Below are 22,234 nucleotides of genomic sequence, written 5' to 3' on the forward strand. Positions count from 1 at the left end.
TTGTAGGAGAAACCATGGAAAAAATATTTACTGGTGTAATACAAGTTTAAGTACCTGATCACTACCCTATAGTGGCTAGGACGGAACTGGCTGGAGTAGAGTGGGGGACGGAGAGCTTAGTATATTAGAAGGCTAGATGAAACTGACAAACTGAACAAGGAGCAATGGATATTGGGAAATTATAAAAGTGAAAATTAAGGCTTTTATACACGTATTAAACCATTTTCAAATATTTATGAAGGAAGTGCAAATAGGTGGGAGGGGTAGAGAACACCTCCAAGCTTATACCACGTGACCTGTAAATCAGTGGATGAATGAAGAATTCCTAACTTAAATAAAAGAAAGAAATGGAATAATCAAATATGGAAGGGAGATCCATCAAATACACCGATAAGGAATACGCTGAATTATATTATTAAACAAAAAAAAACACTATTACTATAGAGATCTATTTGAGACGAATGAAAATAACACTAGAAAAGTTTGAGATAACATAAAAATTTACTAGGTAGAAGTAAGAAGATTAGTGTGGATAAAGCAGTTGAGATAAGAATGTATAAATCTCGGGATTAATGTGAGATTGTTAACAGCGTCGCCCAATATTTCTGTGAAGGAGTGGATAACATAAAACATGTATTCAGGTATAAAAATAAAGAAGAGAATAGAAGTATGGAGGGATGTGATCAGACACTGCCTCTGTATGAGGCCCCCATGAGTCTTCCTATCACTGCACACTTCACTCACCAGTGGTAATACGACAACACGATTTGGCGAAACAAAGCAGCAGAGCTCGATGGAGGGATGTGATCAGACACTGCCTCTGTATGAGGCCCCTTGAGTCTTCCTATCACTGCACACTTCACTCACAAGTGGTACAACGACAACACGATTTGGCGGAAACGAAGCGCATGTACCTGTATTTCTACTAACACTGCAAACCCCACTGTAATATGCATAACAGCCACATAATACTTTGCTTCATAGTTGACTCGGACAAGTATTGCACAATAAAGAAATTATGTTATTTGAAAGTAATTCATTTAACTGTTTGGTATATATAATACATGTGTATATGTATGCGCATGTATATATATATATATACATGTACAGGTATGCGTATATGATGTTGTGGATAAGTATGTACAGTATGTGGATATGTAACTACTACTATTTATTAGTACGGTATGTAATAGTGTGTAATGTATGTGTAATGAATTATTGTAATGCTAATCCTTTCTATCAGTTTATACAAAAAATATACGTTGATCTTACAGTGGTAACTAACGGCTAAAATTGATATTGCTATGTATTAGTGACAACAACATTGTTATTTCGTTTCAGTGTGTTTTAAAACGCTTAATATGTGGCTGGATGTTGGAAAGTATAAATATTACATTGTTGTATTGTTATCCACTATTATAAGTGCTTATTTACATGATTTAATCGTATTTAAATATTAATTCAATTTGGCTTTTCAAAAACATGTAATTTGACTAGGACAAATTGTAATCACAATGATTAAGACCTTGTAATTGTTAAAGTATTACAATCACATTGAAAGTAAAAAACAAACAAAAGAATGAGACAGTGTTTGTATTTCTCACCTTGTGAATGAAACAATGGAAGGGGTAATCAAAATTCGGTTGTGGTTAGGAAGTGTAACAGCCAAGGTGATCTGGTAGATATCGCAGAGAACGCCCGGCACGACAGACGTCTCGCTTCGCTCACCACACCCACAACACATATCGTCTCCGGCCCGTCCAGACCTAACCCAGGTAACTTTTACATTTTTAAAATATAAATCTGACAGATTATTATAGTAACAAAAACCAACTGCTAAATAAATAGTTTTTCCCGCTCAGTCGGAAGAATTACGTAGATTGTGACAAATTAAATATTATTAATTTATTATCATGGAATTTACATGTACTCAATATCTAGAAAACCTTTTGAAATTGAGTTTTAGGTTTGAGTGGCCGCCATATTCAAATTAAATGTGCCGACATATTTATACGACCAATAATTTAATACCAAGTTTCAACTGGTTGGGCTTTTTGGGTGGGACAAACCACGTTATATAGAATATATAAAAACTGTTGTATTGGGCTCTGAGGGTCATATTTGGTGAATCTATGTAGCGCTACCATGAGAATTGTAAAAAGTAAGCATTCACGAGAGAGAACTGTTAAATTTAGTTAACTTAGTATTCTTTCACTCTCTCATTTCCTCTCATCTCTCACAAAAAAACCCTCTCATTTCCACCCTATCTTCACCCCATCTGGCAATGTTAGAGTTTGCTCCACAGCCATGTACGGGTGCAATGGCAATTTGACCAAGGAATCGTATATATTTTATATGGACGTGTGTGGGAAAAGTAAGGTGCCTTCTCTTGTCAATGTTTCAAATTAATGCAATCCAGTGTTTTACTAAATGAATTAAATTCAAATTATTATTGCAATCTAATGCCGTTAGTTTTTAGTATATTTAAAACGCTGTAATTTTACATTTCTAGTAAAATGGTCAATCTAAGGATATATCTGTTTACAAATGCTGCTGTATTTCAATTGGTAAATTTTTAATGTTTAATCCGGGAAAGTTCAATTGATTCTATTTTAGGGTCGTCATCAGTTAACGTTCATTCGGTATAAGAAAGGTATGGTGTATTTTTCCCAACCATCTTAGTTGTTTTCCATAAATCTTTTAAACTTTCTAAAAAAATTGCATTTTCTTTGATAATATTGTATTTACTTTACTTTATGATAATACCAGTAAATACTTTCTTGTTGAATTTGTTACATAGAAATGAGATCACAATTTTCCGAATCTTCTCAAGTCTTTACATACAAATTCTGATATTTTCCAAGAATATTCTGTAACAAAACTTTACAAAACAAAGCTATTTAACTTTTATTAACTTTTGTCAAACAACTACATCAGTAAATACTTATAATCCTTGGGTTCTGGCCTCTGAACATTCTCCCCCTTTGGGATTTCCCGGCCTCTGAGAGCTCCTGGCTTCTAGAAGCTTTCAGCTCTGAAAGAACGAGGTCTGTGGGATAACCAGTACGATCTCGGCCTCTGTGAGGAATTTGGCTTTGAGGGCTTCTAGTCCCTGAGAAATGCCTAACTATTAGATATCTCGATCTCTGGATGTGACCTGTCTCTGGAAAGTAGAATCTATTGGACTATGGAGCTCTCGGTCACTTGAATCTTCGTCCTGCAGAAGCTTACGATATCTACAATATCATGATCTCTGAAAGATTGCATTTACTGAACTTCCCGGACACTGAGCGTTCTCAGGTTGTGGGAGCCCTCTGCTCCCGGGATTCTCCCGGTACTAGGAAGAGACCATTGGAAGCTCCCGGCCTGTGTAGGCAAACTACTGCCATCAGACTGTGGAGTCTCCGACCTCTGGGAGCCCTCTGCTCCCGGGATTCTTCTGGTACTAGGAGACCATTGGAAGCTTCCGGCCTGTGTAGGCAAAACTACTGCCATCAGACTGTGGAGTCTCCGACCTCTGGGAGCCCTCTGCTCCCGGGATTCTCCCGGTACTAGGAGACCATTGGAAGCTCCCGGCCTGTGTAGGCAAACTACTGCCATCAGACTGTGGAGTCTCCGACCTCTGGGAGCCCTCTGCTCCCGGGATTCTCCCGGTACTAGGAGATCATTGGAAGCTCCCGGCCTGTGGAGGCAAACTACTGCCATCAGACTGTGGAGTCTCCGACCTCTTGGAGCCCTCTCTGGCTCTCCTCTTGGATTCCGGGATTCTCCCGGTACTAGGAGACCATTGGAGGCTCCCGGCCTGTGGAGGCAAACTACTGCCATCAGACTGTGGAGTCTCCGACCTCTATGAGTGTCAGTGACACATAAGTCTTCACCTTTTACGGATATATCAAACGTACACATAGTTCATCAATAAATATATTTATAAACTTCGACTAGTTGTATTGAGGTTTCTACGCACTAGTAGACACAAAACCCAGAGTTTCAACCACAGATAGCTTATACTAGCAGCAGTAACCATTCGATAACAAAGCGAAGAATCAGGTATATTTTCCATAATTATTCCGATAGTATACATGAAGTTTGCAGACCGTCTGAAATGTGTTTGCCCTAGGAACAACTAAGGTAGGGATGACAAAGAAGGGGGAATGTATCTTGCTACTTTAGGTGTAACATCTACACACCACCCGCAACAGGCATCCTGGGTTGCTACCTCAATAATACGTCCGACTTTCTGGATTATATCAAGATTCCTGCCAGAAACGTCTCCTAGACGCAGTATGAGAATGACCTACCTATGCAACAAGTACATACTCCTTCACCATCAAGTTTATCAGTTCAAGAGTACACACACGTGTACTGTCTTCTTACGCCTGAATCTTCACATTTCCATTACTTGGATGCTTTGAACACCAGGTCAGTCTTTGGTGTAAAACGTTGAGGCACGGGCTTTCGAACTAATTAATAACTGCAGGAACGTGGAAACATCAGATAAGGGACGGTTTGGTAGGAAAGCAGTCGATGAAAAAATCCGAACCTTCAGAAGGAAAACCTCCAAATCGTTAGTATTTTATAAGTATAATTAGGCTGTCGTGAATAGACACTAATAGTTGTGAATAGTTATTTCGAACAGCCCTTGGTGTGAGTCACTAGGCGAGAGGCTAATAATAGAGTGGCACACAGCCACTGTCACCGTCTCTCACCGCCTTTGAAATCTATTTGAAATATTTTCAATATTAGACTCTTTAAGGTGAATAAAACTTCTTGGGCCCTGGAGAAACAAATTTGTAACAGGCAGGTCAAGTGCGAGGTCCGCGCAGTCTTCTTCGTCAAGAATAATGGATAGCCGATTTCCTGGAATATGAGAGATCTACATGTTGATTCGTGAACACGTATGGAGAGTTTTTGTTCAAACAATGCCGGATGACATCATCACTCCAATCGTCATCAAGGTCCGGTTTAGCGTACAACAGTCAAGCAATTCTCGTCTTTATTACCTGCTCCCACACACGTCTTACAGATTCTGCTCTCCTGGACAGTTGATATTTACACCGCGTTTAGCAGCAGGCCTCAAGACGCGTGTTGCACCGTGTGTTCTTACTCGTGGTTCTGGAGTTAATTACAATTTTTGGTAAGTGTTGTGATAGCCAAGTTAATAATTATGACAAATCATCAGTCACTAATTTTGAATAGTTGAAAGTTGTTATACTTTTGTTAAATAGGTTTGTTTACTATTAATACATGGATTTATTTTCAACCGCGTCACCTTAAGTAATCTCATTCCGTCACCAGAGTCGGTGGTGTTGTCCTTCCTCCACGTTGACGTACATTTCTAATGTGTTTGTGTTCCTTCAACTTTAAAACGATACTTTTACACGGTATTGGGAGTTTTAAGATGCACGAATAAGAAAACCTTCGGAGTGCCTGTCACAATAAGAAGGGCATAATTCACCACATTCAATTTTGGTGAAGCAGGTAAATAACGAATGTGACCTCAAACGATCCTAGGAATATTTATCATGAACGCATAATTTGTTGTGGACACACGTGTTGAGAAACGTAACAGGTAGTTACAATCTCTCTGATAATTCTCAGGTGTTAACTACCCAATGGGTTAAAGCTTGTCTAAAATTGACTGTAAACCAATGTTAAAGACAAACAGGAAGACACCGAAGTGTTACTACTACTTATTATATTTATCTCAATGTATGTCACTTTTACGATCAAAACTACTATCTACTTACCTCCATGCGAATGAATTGCTATTTGCCAAGGACACAGTATTGCTGACAAATAACAAGGCGTATTATACTCACCGGTAGAAAACATTGTGATTAACACCAATATGCTGTACTATAATTTTGTCATCGTCTAGATGCTGTTTTATGTACGCGTAACATTGAAATCAACCGTCTGTATGTCTGCCTGTACTCGTAGTTATTTAATTTGTTATGAAGTATATATAATTATAGTCGTGCATTTAGAAAAGTACGATATTCGTACATTTATCTCAAATACTCTTACATGTTAAATAATGTAGAACACTAGTTTACGTAGCGTCCGTTACACTGTTCTTGCGTACTATTTGGAATAATGAAATTGATCATCGTTACATTTTTACAGAACTATATAAAAGACCATTAAACAATTACCTCATAATTTATTTGATCGAAATTGTCATTACTGAAAGAAAAATTACCAATGAAAGAAATAGACTAAATATATTAAAATAAAAAAACAGATTACTATTGATAATACCGAGTAGTCTGAGCGTAATTGTTTGTTACGACGATTGTTTAATTTTAACAAACATCGTGTAACGTCAGGATTGTTTGCTTATTACATTACAGTGTCAGGATTGTTTGCTTATTACATTACAGTGACATTTTAATCAGTAATTTCAAATATGTTTAAGACGGAAATGTCCACAACAATCTGTAGTATTTTTAATCAGCTTCTCTGGAATTGCAATTCGCGACTTCTCGACCTTACCACTAAGCTATGGAAGAGATAATATCTTCAACTCATATTAGAGGTGATATAGGATCCGTGAACACCTGTAATGTGTGACTCTGCCAGACCCTAGATCCTTAATACTGTAAGACCCAGGATTAAGGTGACCCCGATCCCCAGTTACCTTTCCATCAACTGCTTTCTTAAACATCTTTCACTCAGACTTTATCCTTTTTTTCTAGCCATTGCCAACGAACTTATATAGATAACTAAATAAGCATAGCCTGTTTTAATCCCCGCATTGTGTATGAAAACCCATTTTCTTTCTGTCACGAGGACCCTAACTTCAATAAAAAATTAAGCAACACGTTTATTGGACAGTAAAATGTTTCCTAACACTCCTTAAGCCATCTGTGGACGCTGGAGGAAATTATCGTTACCTTCAGGTAAAATAGGTGATTAGGTATCCTAATCTGAATAATACGTTGTCGCAAACACCTCTCTAGTACGTAACGGTCCACCTCCGAACCCTAAACCTATCCTACTCCACTTAGCTACTATGAGCAACTAATTGTATTATACTGAACACAAAGAAAAACCCACCAGAACTCCAACCGGAGAGTCTCCACTTACCACTTACCGCCTCGCAGAGATATTTTGAATTCTACAGTTATAATGCATATAATTGCTATCATTTCTAACCGAAACATTTTACAATCGGTGATTATACAATTCATATAGAGTTTAAGAACTCACATTGCATGGAATGAAATATTTCTCTGGAGCACTTAGAAGTATTACTTACACTTATCCCGCTTCTAAGAATGCATGTCTAGTCCAAAGGCTATCTACTACCATATGCTCTCAAGTGTAGAGCGTTATATGGCGGCTTAATTTGATTAGGCCTTCCCGTCAGGTGGTAGTTAAGTAATTAACCGGTACTACCATATGCTCTCAAGTGTAGAGCGTTATATGGCGGCTTAATTTGATTAGGCCTTCCCGTCAGGTGGTAGTTAAGTAATTAACCGGTACTACCATATGCTCTCAAGTGTAGAGCGTTATATGGCGGCTTAATTTGATTAGGCCTTCCCGTCAGGTGGTAGTTAAGTAATTAACCGGTACTACCATATGCTCTCAAGTGTAGAGCGTTATATGGCGGCTTAATTTGATTAGGCCTTCCCGTCAGGTGGTAGTTAAGTAATTAACCGGTACTACCATATGCTCTCAAGTGTAGAGCGTTATATGGCGGCTTAATTTGATTAGGCCTTCCCGTCAGGTGGTAGTTAAGTAATTAACCGGTACTACCATATGCTCTCAAGTGTAGAGCGTTATATGGCGGCTTAATTTGATTAGGCCTTCCGTCAGGTGGTAGTTAAGTAATTAACCGGTACTACCATATGCTCTCAAGTGTAGAGCGTTATATGGCGGCTTAATAAAATTTGATTAGGCCTTCCCGTCAGGTGGTAGTTAAGTAATTAACCGGCCTCTAAACTTGAACCTGTAGATGGGATTGGCTCTTAGACCGATTCCGGTAGTCAATCTTCCAATCACTATAGTGAGTCAGATCAAAAAGCCAGCGTTCTGTTCTAATGGAGAATTTGAGGAGTCTAATCATTGGAATGAGGCCACGATCACGAGTCTCGCCGCAAGTCAAGGTCACACTAAGGTCCTTTGAAGCTCCGGGGTCGATCGGTAACGAACGAAACCGTAGAGGTACGCTGGATACCGGAAGTTGGATTCTAATTAAAGTAAATCGATACAATGTACAGCATGTATCTGTAGTGTTCTAACCTAATTATATCACGGCAATCAGTACATTGATTCTTGTAACTAAACAAATATTGTTTACTTCTATAGTATATAATATAATACTCGCACTGTACCACAAACGTTTTCATTTCAGTATTCCGAGAGTATCCTAAAAAATGTAATCGTAGTAGTCTTATTATTTTGAATTTAAAATATATCAAAATAATTTATTTTAACATATACATACAATAAGTTGATCTTTGATAACTTTGTATAAACTTACCTATAATGGTCATTATTAATATGGCATTTCATTTTAATAGTAATTTCAGTGTTGGGAATTTGGGTGAATTACTATCGTTTCGATTAAATCGATTACAACTTTAAAGACCGCATTTTGTCTTTGTAATATAATCAACAAAATATTTAAAAACCTATACTAGTAGTAGTTACTATTAATAACTCTTTTCCAATGAAATTGTTATTTTTGAGTTTGAAAGCCTCGCCAAGAGTTATTATCACTAACTACAATAACTACAATTTGACACTTAGCTTTAGTGGACTAATAGTGGTCACTCTTTAAGGTTCATTCATGCTGCTGCTAACATAAAGTTCAACTTACTCAGATATCCAATAACTCACCTTACCGACCAGAGGGCACACATTTAGAGGCGAGGGTGTGGTCTGTGTTAATGTAATAACTATTAATGGTGGATCGATCTTTGAGTTGGCATTACTAATCCAACGGCAAGTACTGTTTTGGAGATCGTTAAGTAAAATACTCGTACATTACGACATGAAACTTCTGGTGTGCAGAGGCTATTGCTAGAAATCATATACAAAGTATAAGAACATTATTGCTTGAGCTTTAGTGAAGCTTATCACTCTTGGTCTTGGAGGTGGAAGATTTTATTGCTGTCTGATAACGAACTGACCTATAGACTAGAACTTGTACATGAGACTTCTATATGAGGAACTCTGAGTTCTTAGTGGCGCATGTCACTCCGTGGGATTTGGCTGAGCGTTAGCGAATATTTTTACTCTGGTCTTATGGGTAACCATGATGGCAACGAGAAAATATCGGAATAAATACATTGTATTCAAACATAATACACCCATAAGTTATTAACACATATGACCTGACTATCCCGGCACATACAATATCATTATAGTGAACTGATTTGTACATTTTTATTATTTAAACAGTGATAATACCCGTTGTAATGAACGTAAATTTAATGTGAATGTGTCATGTGGCAAGATATCTCGAGAATTATTTCATCTGTACACTTGATATTTAGCATAAAACCTTATTTCTATATAGACAAGATTGGTTTCTATGATGGTGCATGTCTAATCATGGAATTTAGCTGAACTTCATTGAGCCCCATCACTCAGTGTGTAACACAGTTTCTCTTTTGCTTTTCGGGGGATGTAAATGTTTCTTTTCCGTTCGATTTTCGTCGTAATGAAAAGAGCTATAGGTGTGAAATTTTGCATCGGACTTTTATAAAACTGTTTAAATTCAAATATATTTCATCAGTTAACATCCACATTACTTCCTCACATTTAATAAATTCAGAGATAACTCATTAGCTGATTTTAAAATAAGACAATCGGATGCTTTGGACTGTATCCAAGAAGTATTAAAATTTCAAGCGAATTAAATTAAGTATTTAATTTTGAACTAATTTATGATTTTTCTGCAAATATTAAGCTATTTCACACATATAAGTACAGTGACGAGGTACGTAACTTTTTCACTTATTGAGTTTGCGGGAGGTAACTTTTGAATAAAAAATACTTTTTTACTGACCAGATTAAGTATGTTACCTTAATTAAGTGTGGTAAATCTTATTTACTGTTAAATTATTCAATTTTACCTGTCACTTGGCTAGTAAAAATATTTACTAATGAGCACAAAATAGTTTGTAAAATGAAACAGACGCTTTCTCAGCGTACTGTAAAACCTATTTGGATTCTCTTACATAAAAGTGCATACGTTTAGTGTAAATTAATTTCCGTTTAAATGTGAAATCAGGTTCAAAGTATATTAAATTATATTTTGATTAAATTTGGTACATTGTTTTGACATAAAATTAATTTAATTTCAAAATACAAATAGTACATTTTAATTTTATAAATTTTAAGACATAGCTGTATGAAATTTAACTGCCTTTGGTTGCTTTGTGCAAATTGACCTCCTGCGGCTTTCAAACCTCATGTAACATTTATCATAGTATAAAAATTATTTCCTAATATGAAAAATCCAATTAAAATTTACCAAATTTTCTATATGATGTACATTAAGAGTAACATGTTAACGTATTGATTATTGAATCACTTTGTATGTATTAACCTGTGACGATCATGATACATTTTAAACATATGTAGTATTAATTCTTAGTTTTATACATAAAACGATAAGTACTATTTTTATTTAAAAAGTTGTATTCTTCAAATATAATGAGTGGGTTCTATAGTTATATAAGCACTTAAATATTCACAAGGATTTGGCAGAGGAAACTTGTTCTAGGCGCGCTACATCTTGGGTTTGACCTTGGCATGTTTGACCTCAGCAGTCACCAGACTCCCGAAAACATTACAGACGACTTTAGGATCTGTCCTCTGTCGGTCTTCGGTCCAACCTCAGGCTGACTCCACCACCTGTGCCAAACCCTCCGACCACGCCACTACCGCCGACTCATTGAGTTGAGGTATTGGAGATCTAAGAACGTTTAAAACTTTGATCGGTTTGTGACAGTTCTTTGTTCATCGTGCGTTCGGCAGCAATGAACAGCAGGTCGTTCTCTTGTCAATTGTCAACGGTGTATTGTTATATCCGCCAGATATAAGTGTACTTATAATACGATAGGATTCTATTACATCCGGTGCACTTCAAATAAATGTCATATCATATGTTGGTAGTTCCTTAAACACCAGAGTGATTTATGTCAGTTGTACACACCTAATATTAGATACATATTCATATTCTTTACTGAACATATTCTTGGAGAATAAAACATAAGAAAAGAATTTTATAAAAGAATGCGTGTGAAAATTAACACTTTGTGTTTTAAAAATTAAAGGAATTATAGTCAAAGTTCATTCAAGTCATTTTGTATTGCGCTTGACCACTTGCACAGGTGAGGAGCTCACTGATAGTCCTGTCTATGAGCCAGTGTTGCAGATATGTTTTGTATTGCGCTTGACCACTTGTACAGGTGAGGAGCTGACTGATAGTCCTGTCTATGAGCCAGTGTTGCAGATATGTTTTCTCTTTAGACTTGCTACCTACTTTTAAAATGCAGTACATCGCGGACTAAAGAACAAAAGTTAAGAAAACGTATAATTTATAAATATTGGTTTAGTATGATTTATTTTGAATACAAAATTTATAACCTTATCTTACTAATATGAATGTTTCCTTGGATTTGTAAAAAAAATTATAATTTAGAGGCATTAGGCTCTACTACTCGTATATGAACATTTTAATAACTCATACAAGTTTTTTTTAAATATACTCAAATGAGAAATCAAATTTTAAACATGTTAAATGTTTTTTGTCATCGAGGCCTTTGACTTTACCAGTGGATTTGCCTAGCAACCACATGAGGACTGTGTAACAGAGATTGTGGGCGGTGATTTCAGGCAGACGTCACAATGGTAATCTGTTATTTAGAGTCGTAATGCAGTTGAATATTCCAGCAATAACCTCATTTTACATATAACTTGTTATGGTGGCATTGGTGTGAAGGGTTGAGTTTAGCTTCAGATCACCTTCCTCTTGGTGCAGTGTGCAATCTGACGTGAGAGATTTACATTATATAGAAAACATGATTGCTCCACCGTGCTTAGAGATCGTAGTAGACTCAATTGTGCACCTGATGAGACAATGAGAATACATATGCATTTAGATTACACTATATTTTGTAGTCTAGATGTCTCTAACGTAGAAACGATGTAAATAATCCGCTGTGAGCTTCTTCGTCACCAACTCTTTTGGATCTCTTTAGACGAACAAGATTCCAGGAGTCAAGTCTGAGACATCGTCAGATTCCAGACACTGCGCTGAGAACAAGGCGAACTGGAGCTAAACTCAACATTCAACCTCATTTTCATTAATCGTAAATTTTAATCTTGGTTATCATTGTCAGTTTTTACTTAATATAACATTTTCAACTTTTTTCTTTAATACATGTATAATCATTGTTTATCTTTTTCCACTAGATAATAATCAACTATAACGTTTGATGTGGCATTGGATAAAATGTCTTCTGAAAGACTGTTACATAATCAGAGGCTCAGAAATAAATGGAATACTGTATTTTTTAAATTTGAATCAATGTAATATTTTTGCCCAAACACACTTCATAGGGGAACCAAATTGAAAATTAGATCTTAGGTAAACTTGTCCTCTACTTCGCGATAGTTCTTAGATTGTGTTACAATAGGGACCGAGGCAGTGGTTGTGGCTAGCGTCTAGAGAGTCGTAGATCGCGTGTCGGTAGTGAAGATGGATCTCAGAGTTCCATTGTAAATTTTCCGCTCAAGGTAACCTTCGTTTGGCCTTACTGTAGAGCATGTTGTTGGTAATTAAATGTGCTGTCATCACACTCAATGTTGTACAACAACACTGTGACTTTGATAAGGAACATGGAATTAGCTTGTGAATTACGACTTAATTACAAGTTAATAATCATCAGTTTAAACCACCATTTTTCCTCTTGTTTTGTATTATATAAGGTCTGCTATAATTGGAAATGTTTGTACCGTTATTTAGTTGTTTTTTTATATTTTACATGTTTTCGCAACTCTGTTACTCGTTACTGGTTAAATAAGTTACATCCGATGTTCTTGGAACTAAAGTCTTTGCGGATTAATAACCTAATTGGCAGGCGTATTAATTTTTTCTCTCGTGAACTTTGTAGCTGACCATCTTGCTGCCGAGAAACGCCTCGCGCGCCTTGTCCGCGAGTTCAACCGAGTCTCTCATTTCAACTGCTTTTTTCAGTGCTTCTAGCATTCATGTTTTAGACTTCTAGTTTACTAATCTTCACGTTTTCCTACTACAGCTGCAATGTCGAGCCAATATGCTGACGCCCGCGCTTGTGAGTCGACATAAACGTGAAAAGAAGTAAATTTTCAAGTTTTAAATAATTATTAAGTTCGCATGCAAAATTCTCATAGAACATTGGAATCATTAGGCCCACACCCATGATACCATTTAGTTCTTCATCACTCTATTTGGCAGCAACGTAGCAATACATTATTTTATTTATACTACATCTAGAAGTGGTGGTTTTATGTTTTATTTGCCAGAATTAAACATAAACTTTGAAAATCCAGTATTCATTCCTAGGACCTCAGCGGTATCCAACCCCATGTGTTTCGCACGTTCGGTACATATCATACTTTACTCTTCGTTAGGTAGTCTATTATTGGCCATTAGACCAATAGTGGCAACTCTTTCAGGCTCATTCATGCTGCTGCAAACATAAAGTTCAACTTACTCAGATATCCAATAATTCACCTTACCGACCAGAGGGCACATTTAGAGGCGAGGTTATGGTCTGTGTTAATGTAATAACTTTTAATGGTGTATCCATCTTTGAGTTGGCATTACTAATCCAACGGCAAGTATTGTTTTGTGGAAATCTTTAAGTAAAAAACAACAATACGACATGAAACTTCTGGTTTGCAGAGACTATTGCTAGAAATCATATACAAAGTATAAGAACATTATTGCTTGAGCTTTAGTGAAGCTTATCACTCTTGGTCTTGGAGGTGGAAGATTTTATTGCTGTCTGATAACGAACTGACCTATAGATCTAGAACTTGTACATGAGACTTCTATATGAGGAACTCTGAGTTCGATGATGGCGTATGTCACTGCGTGGGATTTCGCTGAGCGTTAGTGAATATTTTTGCATTGGTCTCATGGGTAATTATGATGGCAACGAGGAAATATCGGAATAAATACATTTTGTAAATAAATACAATGCACCCATAAGTTATTGGAACATGTGACATATCAACAAATGTAGCCTGACTATCCCGGCACATACTATATCATTATAGTGAACTGACTGGTGTGTAGACTTGTATTATTTAAACACATGTAATACCCAATTTAATGAACAAATATATATGAATGTATCGTGTACAGTATACAGTATATGGCGAGAAAGATTTCATATAGAGTTTAAATTTTTAATGAAACTTCATTTCTACACGAATGAGTTATATAATGCGTCATTTTTTGGCAATTGTATTGTTTGACTGTCTGTCTGTCTATCTGTCCGCAGGACATCTCGAGAATAAAATGAACTATATATATGTAATGTGCGTGCAACACACAGCGAAGCCCGTGTGGCGTGTACCTCCCTTGTAATAAACAGCATTCATTAATACTCAAGTCTATGTTTTATTAACTCAGAAAACACCGACTCCGTATTTACATTCTTTTCCTATTTCGAACAAAATTAACCCGAAATAACTCCAGTATTGTATAACCTAGATTATCAAATCGTAGAAAAAAGTTAGCAATATTCTTGAGACTGCACACTTCACTAGCTGTACATTCCATAGTGTAACTGATCGCTATGATAGACATATTAATGTTGTTCATTTATTACCTAATGATATCTGGCTTGCGACTGTGGTGTAGGTTTTGGCTCGTAACACACCAAATATTCTCCTCTGTATAGATGATTTGAAGCTGAAAACTGAACTCGTTTATCACATTACTTCAGGCTAGGGCCAGCTAAGTATCTGATCGTAATTCGTTTACAAATGTAATAATCCTCTACCAGCTTGGGGTGAGCCACACTGCCTGAACATCACCAACACACAGTAATACATGAACAGTACTTCCTCCTCCACCCGACAACAGTACAGACTGTACACATTACTTCAGGCTAGGGCCAGCTGAGTATCTGATCGTAATTCGTTTACAAATGTAATAATCCTCTACCAGCTTGGGGTGAGCCACACTGCCTGAACATCACCAACACACAGTCATACATGAACAGTACTTCCTCCTCCACCCGACAAACAGTACAGACTGTACACATTACTTCAGGCTAGGGCCAGCTGAGTATCTGATCGTAATTCGTTTACAAATGTAATAATCCTCTACCAGTTTGGGGTGAGCCACACTGCCTGAACATCACCAACACACAATCATACATGAACAGTACTTCCTCCTCCACCCGACAACAGTACAGACTGTACACATTACTTCAGGCTAGGGCCAGCTGAGTATCTGATCGTAATTCGTTTACAAATGTAATAATCCTCTACCAGCTTGGGGTGAGCCACACTGCCTGAACATCACCAACACACAGTCATACATGAACAGTACTTCCTCCTCCACCCGACAACAGTACAGACTGTACACATTACTTCAGGCTAGGGCCAGCTGAGTATCTGATCGTAATTCGTTTACAAATGTAATAATCCTCTACCAGTTTGGGTGTGAGCCACACTGCCTGAACATCACCAACACACAGTCATACATGAACAGTACTTCCTCCTCCACCCGACAACAGTACAGACTGTACACATTAACTTCAGGCTAGGGCCAGCTGAGTATCTGATCGTAATTCGTTTACAAATGTAATAATCCTCTACCAGCTTGGGGTGAGCCACACTGCCTGAACATCATCAACACACAGTAATACATGAACAGTACTTCCTCCTCCACCCGACAACAGTACAGACTGTACACACTGCTTGTACGTTACAAATGTAGTAATCTCTACCAGCTTGGGGGTGAGCCACACTGCCTGAAACATCACCAACACACAGTAATACATGAACAGTACTTCCTCCTCCACCCCGACAACAGTACAGACTGTACACACTGCTTGTACGTTACAAATGTAGTAATCCTCTACCAGCTTGGGGTGAGCCACACTGCCTGAACATCACCAACACACAGTAAATACATGAACAGTACTTCCTCCTCTCCACCCGACAACAGTACAGACTGTACACATTGTTTGTACGTTACAAATGTAGTAATAATCCTCTACCAGCTTGGGGTGAGCCACACTGCCTGAACATCACCAACACACAGTAATACATGAACAGTACTTCCTCCTCCACCCGACAACAGTACAGACTGTACACAGCTGATTGTAACGTTACAAATGTAGTAATCCTCTACCAGCTTGGGGTGAGCCACACTGCCTGAACATCACCAACACACAGTAATACATGAACAGTACTTCCTCCTCCACCCGACAACAGTACAGACTGTACACAACATTGTTTGTACGTTACAAATGTAGTAATCATCTACCAGCTTGGGGTGAGCCACACTGCCTGAACATCACCAACACACAGTAATACATGAACAGTACTTCCTCCTCCACCCGACAACAGTACAGACTGTACACACTGATCTGATCGTATTCGTTACAAATGTAGTAATCCTCTACCAGCTTGGGGTGAGCCACACTGCCTGAACATCACCAACACACAGTAATACATGAACAGTACTTCCTCCTCCACCCGACAACAGTACAGACTGTACACACTGCTTGTACGTTACAAATGTAGTAATCCTCTACCAGCTTGGGGTGAGCCACACTGCCTGAACATCACCAACACACAGTAATACATGAACAGTACTTCCTCCTCCACCCGACAAACAGTACAGACTGTACACACTGCTTGTACGTTACAAATGTAGTAATCCTCTACCAGCTTGGGGGTGAGCCACACTGCCTGAACATCACCATACACAGTAATACATGAACAGTACTTCCTCCTCCACCCGACAACAGTACAGACTGTACACATTACTTCAGGCTAGGGCCAGCTGAGTATCTGATCGTAATTTCGTTTACAAATGTAATAATCCTCTACCAGCTTGGGGGGTGGTCCACACTGCCTGAACATCACCAACACACAGTAATACATGAACAGTACTTCCTCCTCCACCCGACAACAGTACAGACTGTACACATTACTTCAGGCTAGGGCCAGCTGAGTATCTGATCGTAATTCGTTTACAAATGTAATAATCCTCTACCAGTTTGGGGTGAGCCACACTGCCTGAACATCACCAACACACAGTAATACATGAACAGTACTTCCTCCTCCACCCGACAACAGTACAGACTGTACACATTACTTCAGGCTAGGGCCAGCTGAGTATCTGATCGTAATTCGTTTACAAATGTAATAATCCTCTACCAGTTTGGGGTGGTCCACACTGCCTGAACATCACCAACACACAGTCATACATGAACAGTACTTCCTCCTCCACCCGACAACAGTACAGACTGTACACATTGTTTGTACGTTAAAGATGTTCTAGGAAATCTAGTACAATTAAAGATCCGACCTTGTAAAGCTGTAAATGTGTGATTCATGAAAGGTAACCCTAACAAGAATGCTGCTCATTAAGTACCGCGCGATCTTTGCGTACATTAAGTACTCGACTGATCTCTTGGCATTCATTAAGCATCTGTCCTGCGATGTATTTTAATAATTAATGCTGTGAATCGAATAGAAACTCGTGAACAGCTGGCGACGACGCGTGCTGTGGACTTGCGTCTATCGTCAAGGTCGTGGGAGAGCGTTATCAGCGTCACACAAGGTCTGTGTCAGCCAGTCAGCCAGTCAGCCAGTAGACTGTGAGCCGCGTCTTGACTACCAACCACGCCAGAACCGTGGTATGTAAACTTAATGATAGTGTAGGGTAAGATCCAGTTTTATAAGCCATTGCCTTTCATCATAACAGCTGATTAAACACGTAGTTTTAGATAAAGAGTATTGATAAGACGCTTTAATAAAAACGAGCTGTAAAATATGTAAACTTGATCTTTAAAACAAATAATTTTAATTCTACTACAAAATTTAACTTACATCACAAACAAGACCCATTTTATTCAAGAATATTTAAATATGTCGATTAGAATTATAATTACATGATAATTAATTTAAATAATACGCTGCATTGTTTCAGAACACTATCGTAAATTTAAGGCATTATGTTCCAAAAGCAAGTTGCAATATCATATTAGTCGCCATTTGCTCACATATTAGTTTGTTTTTTATAAACCGTTAGAACTATAATTTTGAAATTGGGCTTATATCTTTAAAACAATTAATTCAACCTGAAACGGTATAGTTACACACTATAACACTAACAGCCTCATAGTTACCCAATAGAAACACAATATTTTCCAAATACTAGAAGCCAAAATGGCGGGCATTAAATTTTTGTATAAGAGTAACTTAAAAGGGTTATTCTGTATTGTGTATTTTACAAGAAATGAGAAATGTGCCGCATCTTACTCACAATTTGCCTAAGATTAACTGAGTCTTAAAATTTAGAATAATCCGAAATATGTGTATTTGTTATATGTCATTGTTGTTGTACCAGTAACAATACAAAATATACTGTAAAACAGCTGTTGCAAACTGTATCACCACAATCAGCTGATGAAAATAATTATTGTTTGTTATGCTGTAGCATAATGGTATGACTAGATTTGTTATAAACATATCTAAAATAATAGTAAATTTTGTGCAAATAGCTACCACTTTACTTTTGTATTTTATAAAATATTGAATGTTTTACTGTAAGCTCTCTAAATTGTTATAAGGTCATATGAAACGTGTCAAATGAATAGCTTTAATAGTACCAGGGGGAGCTATATGCTAGAAGCTAGTGGCCGATTTCAATATGACATTTAGAGTTGCAGCAATGCCTTAAAGTATTGCAGAGAGTTCTAAAACACCCTGTACATTCTGTAGTTATTTATAGTACTGCATTATCATTTAAACAATATTATATTTAAGACAAGACTATACTTTTTATTTACGTAGCATCCGTTGAAGAACTAATCTTTTTAAGCTGATAGTAGATTAAAATATAAAGTAAATAACCACATTCATTATTTTATTTTACAGCATCCAATTTAACTTAAACACCAGATTAGACTTGTATATCTTTTAAACATAAATAATCCATCCATTATGATATTTACATGTGAAAAATGTAAACAGTTCTGTTAAATGTGAACTTCTAAAAACAATGTTTATTACTTTTATCTCGTCAGGCTCGTAATGTGTGCTATACTCAAAACTAAATTATTTATTCATTACTTAATCACAATTTACATGTGAAAAATAAACTTTTAGGATTTTCAGTAAGACAGCTCTGTTAAAATGTGAACTTCTAAAAACAATGTTTATTACTTTTATCTTGCTAGGCTCGTAATGTGTGCTATACTCAAACTAAATTATTTATTCATTACTTAATCACAATTTACATGTTATAATGAAAATTCCATCATGAATAGTGATCATCAAAATTAAATAATTGGATTAGCTTGTGTCATGATTAATCTGTCCCACTATAAGGGACAGTGTTGTGTTATCTATGTCAAATTAATTAAGATAACTAATCAGTATAAGGCTTGAACAATAAGCCTGTTTTTTAAAGCTTGGATATAACTAAATTTACATTGTAATATGAATGAGAAAGGTAGGAGGACTATATAACTAAAATAGGCTACAAATATTGGCAATTTGTTTACTTTCAATTTCTTTTTCTATTAAAAAGTAATAAATACCGTGTGCTGTCTTGTTGTATGAAGAAAAGTGGAACGTTATCTCTGAGGATATGTTTTGTGAAGTATGTGTACTAGGCATATCACTACAAGACAGATATAAGTTAAATGGACCATACCATCAAAATTAGATAGACTGAGCTAACATAAGTTCTTAGACTACACCGCGGTTATAACTATCATCTAAATTTTCCGTTTCACTCCGCGTCAGAACATTGCTTATACAACTAACTTCTTGAAATATGTCTGCCTTAGTGTCATTCAACAAATTAATGTTAAACTGAAACATCTACAACAGACTCCACCGCGTTCCCCAAATATTTCAAGGGTTTAATTGTCTATAAACAATGTTCTATCGGGGTATAGATTTTAAAACTATCCCCAGAAACCGAAGATTTACAAGCACAAATTATGTACTTCAGTGTTTTACTATAAATAAAATATGAATCCAACACAGTTGTTCTATAAAAAAGCTTACTTAACCAAGAAGTTATTTAGACCATAAGTATGATATTTGGTTTGTGTGTTGTGACACATACGCGTATGTGTGTGTGTTATATTTATATCACCGTGATAATAACAAATAATAATTAAACCTTAATAAGAAGCAGCATTCAGATCGCGTCTATCTTGTCCGAAGATCAAGCGCTTGTTAACGATCGACAAACCAAAGGTTTCATCATCAGGTGACTCCACGAATAAATATTTACATTATTTGTATTACATTATTAGCCTACAAGGAAAACTTGTAAACAATGAAGAAGGTCCTATTGAAAATTCCAGTCTTCTTTCTTCTCAATTTTTTTGGAAAATTAAACTGCAGTCATATCTAATTATTCATACTGGGTGAAATATTTCCAAATTTTTGTATTTGCATATTTACACCATATGATATTTTAATATTAATTGTAATAAAAATACTGTAAATATGTATTAAACATAAATCATTTGGAAAAGTATTGTTTAATTAACATTTAGTACTATTTAAAACAAATTCTCCAATTTCTCCAAGAGTTGTCAATAATTATTATTGTTCTTTACTTATTTCATTGGCAATATAACTTTCTGGGTGAAAATAATTTTGAAATGGTACTAAACAGTAACTATTGTACGACACGTCCTCGTCCCGGGGTAAGTGCATATGGGGACGTAGTAACGACAAAAGTAATATAATATGTGGAGTTTACGTTGGTGGTACATTCAATGTAGCAACCCTCTTTAAACACTCGGTTTCACCAATCTTTAAACAATACATAATCATATATCATAGCTGCCATGACTATATTTCTCCAAGAACAAATCCTATTTCGAAAGGAGTATCAGTCTTCAATACAATCGAAGAATTGGGTGACGGAATTGTGCTATCACAAGAATACTGCGAAATCGTGTTATAATAAAACTACAAACTTAGAGAATATTGTCTTAATATTTTCGTTAAAGATGGCATTTCCTTCTACTTAAGTGCAAATCTTTCAATGTAGGTCTTATAGTTTCGTACAGTATATGGACCTGCAGTCTTTCAAAATTAATAAAAATCTGTAAAATGCCACGAATTTGTATTAAAAAACACTTCTTAAGTATTTACATATAGCGTTAAGACTGTATTTTGGGAAATAGTTTTAGCTATGACTCTTACATGCATTTAGTACACATTTGTTCAAAATTGACTAGTCAGTATTTGCATATAGCGTTAAGACTGTATTTTGGGAAATAATTTTAGTTATCACTCTTACATGCATTTAGTACACATTTGTTCAAAATTGACTAGTCAGTATTTGCATATAGCGTTAAGACTGTATTTTGGGAAATAATTTTAGTTATCACTCTTACATGCATTTAGTACACATTTGTTCAAAATTGACTTAGTATAGGCTACATTTGCACAAAACTAGTCAATATATACAGCTTCGTAGGTACAATCTTTTAAAAACCAGTACTTTTATATTTTTGAGAGACGATTGCACTAGTATTGCACTAGTAGTATGAACAGTGGCGAATGTATTGCCTACAAGTCGTTGCCAGACAGTCTGAGTTAATTTATCACGAAACAGTTTAGCCGAGTTGGATGCTGACGCAAAGTTACTCAGTCTCAATAAGCGTCCGCATCAGTTTCGAGTACGTGGCAACAGTGGCTTACGCAAACATTATTTTGGATGGGGCTGACACACTGGGTGTTTTAGGAGGTGTAAAATATCCTTTAAAAACAGGGGCTCGGGAGTCTTTCCCGGGAAAAGTTTGAGCTTTAAAACCTCATAAATGTAGTTTACCTTACACAAAGCTACGTGTAATTTAATGTATGTCTTTCAAGTTGGGGGACTAGAGCCCCCTGTGTCCCCTTCCTTTATACGCCCATGCGTGGCAAGCCTCTATAGTATAGGACCTGGGAGCAAATTTTCATTGTGTATGCACACAATTTAGATTTGTGAGCACACAAC

At 36.6% G+C, this 22,234-nt stretch overlaps 1 protein-coding gene across 2 annotated transcripts in view; it reads left to right on the plus strand.

Annotated features, from left to right (window-relative positions):
* The first annotated feature begins 1,689 nt into the window (after window positions 1-1,689).
* The window catches only part of LOC124356598, a 44,617-nt gene continuing 24,072 nt past the window's right edge, over window positions 1,690-22,234 (plus strand). Inside the window, exon 1 of one of the 2 annotated variants that reach the window (XM_046807706.1) lies at window positions 1,690-1,775. The gene's annotated coding sequence lies outside the window, so the exon portion shown is untranslated. Of the gene's footprint in view, window positions 1,776-17,741; window positions 17,895-22,234 lie in introns of those variants that run through there. The other variant, XM_046807697.1, reaches the window with a different exon arrangement.

Source organism: Homalodisca vitripennis, chromosome 1 (genome assembly GCF_021130785.1).
Source record: "Homalodisca vitripennis isolate AUS2020 chromosome 1, UT_GWSS_2.1, whole genome shotgun sequence".
NCBI classification, from domain to species: Eukaryota; Metazoa; Arthropoda; class Insecta; order Hemiptera; family Cicadellidae; genus Homalodisca; species Homalodisca vitripennis.